The sequence below is a fragment of the Saimiri boliviensis genome, chromosome 14 (genome assembly GCF_048565385.1).
Source record: "Saimiri boliviensis isolate mSaiBol1 chromosome 14, mSaiBol1.pri, whole genome shotgun sequence".
Classification (NCBI taxonomy): Eukaryota; Metazoa; Chordata; class Mammalia; order Primates; family Cebidae; genus Saimiri; species Saimiri boliviensis.
Window position 1 is genome coordinate 82937011 of NC_133462.1, and position 8348 is coordinate 82945358.

The window sequence follows — 8348 nt, forward strand, 5'->3', positions numbered from 1 at the left end:
CTCTTGCTCCTCCTGCTGAGAATTCCTAAGGGAAGAGCTCTGAGATCTTTACCCTCTTCGATCCCAGTTCAACACCACATCCCTTTAGTTAATGTCTGAGAAAATATCCCAAGTGGTTATTTCAGATAGTTTTCCAGGATTTATTGCTCCCGTCTTGAGTTCTGAAAGTGTGTATTCGTGCCCTCCTGTGTAGGCTGGGAGCTTCTTGAGGGTCTGGCTTCTTCCTTTCTGCCTTGGCACCCAGCATCGTGCCTGGTGCACGTGAATGATAAGTCATGCATGTCGAATGCGTGAATCAGTGAAGGAATGAATGGAAAAGCACCGCTTGAACAGCACAAATACAAAAACGGATCTACAGACTACGTAACCAAAAGACTCCTCTGTAAACACATCCTAAGCACCAAGGAAACTTCCGTTTGGGCTCCTGACCATGAAATCCACTCTGCCTACTTCCTGTGTTCATCTCCGTCCTCTAGTCTGAACTCCAGATCTCCTCGACCCAGCACTCCTTGGCCCCAGCTCTGCTCAGCCCGACCTGGCCCCTCAGCAACCTGCCCCATTTCCTGTCTGATGTTCTTTGACTTCACCCACTACTACTCTTGCCCAACCCTGGAGGTATCCGGAGGAGAGAAAGATCTTGTTCTGCCCTGAGGCATGTCCCAACATAACAGCAAGTCATTACTATATGCTCATCCAGGCATTGAGACTTCTTCCAGGACTGCGTGGTGCTCCCATTCACATAAACGACCCACATTTGCAACCCTGGAGTCATCATTGAAGCCCCTTCTTGCCCATGCCCTTAAACAGGTCAGATTCTGAGCCTCATCAGCCCCTTCTCTGAAATGTCTCATCTGCTCCTTCTCTGCTGCCATCCTGGTCCAGTTGCTCAGAATTGGGTTATCTTACTGGCCTGTCGGCAGCTTTAGCCCCATGTCCCCACCCCTTGTTCCATTATTTATAAATACCTCTGCCGGGGTCGGCTGCCTGACTTGCCACTGTCATCATGGGCCATACTGAATTCTTGGCACGAGTTTCTGGGCCCTTGAAAGTTTCATCTTACCCTATTTACTTCCCATCACGTAGATTCTCTTTCGTGGTTTCCAAAATATAGGATGCTAATTTCTGTCTCTTTGTACGGCCGCTCACGTCCCTCCTCTCAAGCTTCACTTGAGTCTGTCTTCTCCATGAAAACTTCCTTTTCTCTTTCACCCCCCTCTGTAACTACCACACACCCGAATCCAAATCCTGCCGTTCCACACCCGCGTGTGTACTCTCTTACACTGGATTCATAATTGAGTGTGCATTTGCTTGAAATTGCCAAATAGGCTCTAAGTTCCTTGAGAACAGAATATGAATCTTAACTTGTGTTTCTCACGGTACCTGCCAGAGAGAAGAACTTACAGAAATGGTATAGTATGCTTGTGTTCATGATTGACTAACCTTTGCTGAAGAAAACTGGGGCGTGTTCGTTCTGAAATACTATATGTATTTTGCTTGGGAAAAATGAGGGTTTGCAATGGGGATTTTGTTGACATTGGCTGCTACTGCTACTTTCATTTCTGCTTTTTCTTTCTCCTTCTCTTTCTCCTTTTCCTTCGTATTCATCAAATCTCTCTCTCTCTCTGTCTCTCTTTTCTCTCATCCTTTATCTGTAGGCTACAAGACTGTTGGATCATAATAACAATCTAAAATCTCCAGTACCATACATAGGAGGCACACAATAAATGTTTGTCGAATGACTTAATCCATGAAATATCTGGTATCTAGAATCCTTAAAATCTCATACTGGTGGCCGGGTGCAGTGGCTCACACCTGTAATCCCAGTACTTTGGGAAGCTGAGGTGGGCAGATCATGAGGTCAGGGGTTCAAGGCCAGCCTGACCAACATGATGAACCCCCGCCTCTACTAAAGATACAAAAAATTAGCCAGGCGTGGTGGTGCAAACCTGTAATCCCAGCTACTCAGGAGGCTGAGGCAGGAGAATCGCTTGAACCTGGGAGGCGGAGGTTGCAGTGAGACGAGATGGCACCATTACACTCCAGCCTGGGTGAAAGGGTGAGACTCCATCTCAAAAAAACCACACACACACACACACACACACACACACACACACTCCGTTGCGGTTAAGCCAAATATCTCCTTCTTTGTTTTTAATTCCTGAACCCAAACCTTTAATGTTTGATTACCCTAAGCACGACATCCATCACCATGTGTTTCTCTATTGCCCTCTTTCTTCCATTTCTGTTCTGCCCTATCCAATTTTCTGCTTTCCTCTTAACAGTGATTATTTGGTGCTCAAAACATCCTCTCATGAAATAAAGTTCCATGATTATTAATTGCAATTATTGGACATTATCATATTTGCTATAGCAAGAGATAATCCATGAAGATGAATCAGTGTGAAATGTGCAATTTGTGAAATGACCTTTATATACACCCTAAAGAGAAAAATCAACACATGAATAAGAGATGAGGTTGCTGGTACATTTGTTACTAGACTCTCCAAAGGTGATCATACATATTTCTAGAAATCGCCTTGCCGGGATTGGAGCTGCAGATGCTAGGTACGTGCGGTCGCTGACGTTTCCCCTAAACCACACTGTATTCAGTTTGAACAGTCAAACTGCATCCACAACGGGGTTGTCACTGAGAGGTAAACAGTAATGTCGCATGCCAGGACATTGCGTGTTGTTGAATCACACTGCTACCGGCCACAGTAGAACTGAGGGACCTATGTGAGTGCCCCTTGAGAAAAACTAAACAAAAATCAGGAAGAGGAAATAGAAATATTCCATTGACTATTCCGGTCCATGCATAGATACTATGTATTTTAAAACGAAATAATTTATGTTTTCTTTGTGATAGCAATTCCACATTTTATTCAGCATAGCAATCATGACAATTGATTCATAAAAGCAAAATTACCTAATCAATGGACTAGAAATACAGTCACTGTGAATATAAATTCTTTCCTCTTCTAATGATCCAAAACTAATCATTTCAGCTCTTCTGGCTCGTTTTCCTGATTAAACGAAGAGAATAAAGACAACAGGAACATGTGACTCCTACATTAGCAAGCTAAGCATGAAGAATGAGTATAAGCCAGTCTGTAAGCAAAGGGGTTGGGGGGATTTGTATAATCCATTCCATGACACGTCTTAACGAATAGTCCCTGCACTGATAAGGCCAAAAAAAAAATGTAACTCTCAAATAGTGAAAAGAAGAAAATGGGATTAGAGTCAGATCAGCTTCACTAGTGAGTATATATAACTTGAAGCAAGTTGCTCAGCTTTCCCTCAGTTTTCTGTTCTGTAAAAGTGTTTCTTAGAGGCTGTTCTGGGCTTAAATGACCCGACAGAGGCAAAACAGCTTTGTAAACCACAAAGCATTTTGTCTGGAGTCAACAGGATGATTTTTTCCCCCTGGCACAATTTAGAATTATGAACCTGTTGAGGTAGCAGCGTCCCTGTTTAATCCCAGCAATGTTTGGTTCCCAAATGCCTGTCTCATTCGCCCAGAGTGATACTGAGGCCCCAAAAACCTCTGCTGATTTTTTTTCATAGTCTTTCTCAGTTCCCACATGGTACGCAGGTACCTGGCGTGTGTCTGCTCAGACAGTGAATGGCCCTTGTTCAAAGACCGACTGGAACACCTAGTGTACATGGTAGCGCCGGGCTGACCACAACAGGCCGTGCTCTCCCTCTCACTGAGCAGAAGGAATCGGTGTGCTCTTTGGAGAGGCTGCACCACCCTCCCTCCGTTGGCTTTCTGTGCTACGTGCCTTTGCCAGAGACTGCAGTGGTAGCAGAGCAAACAGGGAAGAGGCATAGACAGGGGACAGGGTGGAGGAGGCATTTTACAGCTTGTTAAGATGTGAGTCTTGCCACCTCAGTTGTGAGTTTTTTAAACAAAAACAAACTACAGATCAAAATCTCAAAGACAACCCACTCTTCCTGGGCTGCCCCGACTTGTCTCTTAGCCACCTGCCTCCTTCATTCTGTGTCCCTGCCAAGCCACTGATCAGAACAGCGTGAATCATGCTTCTCGGTTCTGGGTGGCTTCCAGTGATATCCCAAATCCCACAGCTGTAAAGCCAGCTGCTGTGAGTTCAGACCCGTTGAGGTGAGCACTCCCTCAGTGGCAAAGGGACGGGCAAACAGATCTGGGACAAGGCATCTGAAGTGAGCACATGTCCACCAGCCACAGCCTCACTCTGCCATGTGGTACTGAAACTGCCCTGATAGCCCAGCAGGGAGCACCCTTCCTTCCAGGCAGCTGTTTTCTCTTGGGATCAGAGCTGCTGCCTGGAGCTCAGCTGGGTCCCCTCAGCTCTAGCAGGTACCGTGTGCACAGGCTGCAGCGGTGCGTGGGCTCTTGGAGTCAGACAACGCAGTAGCCTTGCTTTGGAGGCTGACGTGGAGTACTAAGGTTATCTCCTAGCATCTGGTCCATTCCTCAGCTACCGTGCAGCAACCATATATTGCGGTGGGACTGATGCTAGTCCCAATCACAGGGAGTAACTCCTAACTAAGTGCCAGTCATGGCAATCCCATCCCTTTGCCCTGGGATTGGTTAGGGCATGGGCAGACCTAAGCCAATCAGAGCAGAGCTTTTCCTTGGCCACAATGATGATGCTGGGACTGAGCCAATCAGAGGAAGCTTGGGACTTGTTCTAGAAGGAATGCTCTGCTCTCTTTCCTCTTGGGTGTGAAAGAGAAAGTGCATCAGCTTGTAAGCAGGAGGGAAGCCTGCCTGAAGATAGTATCAACACAGTGAAGATACAGACCTGAGAATCAGAGAGAGACGCAGCTTAAACCTTAAGCAAGTCAGACCTGGAGCCTACCTGACTGTACATGTTTTTAGTTCCAAGAGCCATTAAGTTCTCTTTTTAGTTTAAGCCTATCTGAGTAGGATTTTCTGTGATTTTGCCCTTGAAAGCATCACACCTTATGGAGGCATCATGGTCTGGGGAGGCCAAGGGAGAAGGAAGAGAAAACTTGAACAGTGGCCCTGATGGTTAATGCTGTGTGTCAACTGGGCTAGGCTATGGTGACCAGTTGGCCAAACACCAGTCTAGATGTTGCCTTGAAAGTATTTTAAAATGCGAGTAATATTTAGATCAGTAAACTTCAAGTAAAGCAAATTACCCTCCGTAATGTAGATGGGCCTCATCCAATCAGTTGAAGACCTTTAAAACAAAGACTGAGGTTTCCCAAAGAAGAAGGAAGTGGGCCTCAGAGTTTACGGCGTAAAAGCCCTGCTTGAGTTTCTAGCAGATTTCAGACTGAAGAGTGCAGCATGAGGCTCCACGACGAAATTCCAGCATGCCGGCCTGCTCTACAGATGTTAGACTTGCCATCCTCCGCGATCACATCAGCCAATTCTGGAAAATCAGTCTCTCTCTTTATCTACCCTATTGGTTCTGTTTATTAGTCAGGCTCTGGAGACCCCTGATTTATACAGTGGCACCAAACTTGGTGACTAGGAAGGGACAAGCACTGGTTCAACTGATTTGGTGGCAAAATCTGATGTGGGAGGTGATGGGCGGAGATGTAATGCAGCATCCTAAGGCTCCAAGAGTCTCAGACACAGTTCAGAAAGTGGTTGGCATCATGGAGCCCAGGATGAGGTAGCAGAGTCTCAACAGGAAGGCACGGTTCGGTGACAGAGAACCGGGACGGAACACCATCCCCTACGAGATGCTGGGAAGAAAACCAGGCAAGCAGCAGAGTCCTCTTCACTGTACTGAAGCCTAAGGGAGACCTGCAGTCCTAGAAGAGGCATGTGGTTGTGGGACAGCACAACCAAACAGAGCTTAGGCATGGGCCAACGCACAGTTGTGTCCCACGCACTTGCCCAACCTGGGTCAAGAGAAGGAGGGAGTAGCTGAGACCTGTGATCTAGGGTCCTGGAGCCACTTAGAAGTCTTTCCTAAGGACAATGGCCCTGGGGCTTGGCAGGGAAGGAAACTCAGGGAGACACATGGGAACTCAGTGCTACAAGATGATCTTGGGACTAGGAGAGGCCACTTGAAAGTCGACTTCATGCTTGGGTCATCCTGGGGACTGGAATGATGTGAGCCTTCCTGGTGGGACCTGGGAGCCCAGAGCAAAGCGTTTCAGTATCTATTCTTCTACAACCAGTCATCCTCGCTAACTGTCTCCTGGCAGAGCGACTGTATCTTCCCAATGCCCCCATGGTGTCTTATAAATGCATTTATTATGGCTCAAGGAAGACAAAGCAGGTAGGCCATAGCTCCCATGTTAACAATCCTACATTGAATCTTGACCAAACATTGAAATGAGACACTCATTTGTATAGGCCCCCAATTAGTAAGTAGCAGAGGTATTTCCAATCTCTTGTCAGGTATGCCCAAAGGAACCAGCCTCCTTCTGTTTCTGTATTCAGACTTTGTCTCTGGTGGCCTTCCTATGGGGACTCAAGTAAAGGGCAGCTAGCCTGGCAGGTCTTCCTAGTCTTGCTAGGAGGAAGGCTGTGGTCTCTTCTGGTGCCTTTGACCTCCTGCCTCTCACTGTGCACCTCATGGCAAATTTGAGCAAAGCATTTCTGCGAGCCAGTGCAGAGACGTGATCCAGTGACTTATAACTGCACCAAAGCCATGAGAATCAACTCATAGACAAGGTGGTGTCCTCAGGACAAGCCTAGGATTTGGAAGAACTGTGCTGTAAACATGCTTTGCAGGTGGTCAGAGAAGAGTTCATCCGTGGTCTTGATATTTGTAAAAATGTTATGTAAGGAAAGTAGGTCCCCAGCTTCATCACTAAAGCAAAGCTCGGGTAGAAAATCCCAAGTTAGACAATAAAAGTAAACACTTTTATGTTACTTAAGAGTCTACAGAGCATTTTCATGCTCATAATTCTATAATATAAGCATTAGTGTTCTTTCCATAGCTAGGGTGTGATGAGTGATAAACACATTTCGTTAATTTAGCATAAAACTGATCTGAGCCCTTGCTGTTAGGGAGAGAAAGAACCAAAACTGAATCAGCCTTGAAATTTTCCAAACCAACCTCTCTGGCTCCTACAACATGGTACCCTTTCTTGGTGCTCTTCCCCAGAGCCAAAAAGGGACCAGAGCTCCCCAGAGTGGGCTCATAGGAGCCTGGACAGAGCAGATGCAGGCTTGCAACTGAAGACTTACAGCAGAGTCTGCAGGCATGAGAAGGACAGAGGACCAGAAATCCATTACCACTGGAAGTGGCAGGGATGGATTCCACCACGTGGGGGTCTGGAGAGGGGTCTCTGAAGCTTGAGGGTATTAAATAAGCATTTAAAGAAGACTGGCCAGGTGCTGTGGCTCACACCTGTAATCCCAGCACTTTGGGAGGCCGAGGCAGGTGGACTGCTTTGAGCTCATGAGTTGGAGACCAGCCTGGGCAATATAGTGAAACCCCGTCTCTACAAATACAAAAATTTGTCAGATGACGTGGCATGTGCCTATGATCCCAGCTACTCGAGAGGCTGAGGCTGGAGAATCGCTTAAACCCAGGAGGCGGAGGCAGCAGTGAGCCAAGATCATGCCACAGCACTCCGGCCTGGACAGCAGAGCAAGACTCCATCTGGGAAAAAAAAAAAATACTATCAGAGGAACTCTATCCACAGAAGACCTGAGTACAAAGGCTGTGTGACAGGAAGAGGAGGGGAGATTAAGTCACATTTCCAGAACTCTGATGTGTCCAGCTTTTGGATAAATAGTAAGACCCCACATATATTATATCACAGACCCAAGGAGACTTGGCACATTGCTTCATTTAACCCTCACGATGAATCTAAGAAATCGGTGCTATTATTATTCCCATCCTACAGACAAGCAGACTGAGATTTAGAGATATCAAATAACTTATCCATTGTCAGGTAGGATAACCCTTACCTCTGTTTGGAGGGCAGTATTAGGACAACATGATTGGAGTCGCATGATACAATTAATGTCTGCTGCATAATCAGGACTCACATCATCCTGATTGCTCCTATCTTCCTGACGATCTCTGAAAGAGCTAAATGTATTTCCAAGGACACACAGCTAGCTATGGTGGAGCTGGGATTTGAAGGCAGTCATGCCTCTAACCATGACACTGTCCTATGTCCACTTCTCAGAATCTTTCAAAAAAAAAAAACAACTGCTGCTAACATGCTCCTAAGACCACCCAAAGAGCTATTGAGTCCCGCCCTTCCCCCACTGCCCTCCCTCTGTCTCCTCCCATGCCAGGAGAAGGTGGAAGACCAGAGTGACTGATCAGATGGCAGCAGCACCCACCTGTGACCCAGCAATCAGAACCCAGTCCCACCACTGCTGCAGGCTGAGCCTGAGCAGTCACCATCCTACGCCG

At 46.7% G+C, this 8348-nt stretch overlaps 1 non-coding gene across 1 annotated transcript; it reads left to right on the plus strand.

The window, feature by feature from the left end:
- The first annotated feature begins 7868 nt into the window (after positions 1-7868).
- On the plus strand, positions 7869-7997 carry LOC120362115 (U8 small nucleolar RNA). Its single transcript, XR_005578110.1, has one exon. It is a non-coding gene; the product is annotated as a U8 small nucleolar RNA (small nucleolar RNA).
- The last annotated feature ends 351 nt before the right edge of the window (positions 7998-8348 follow it).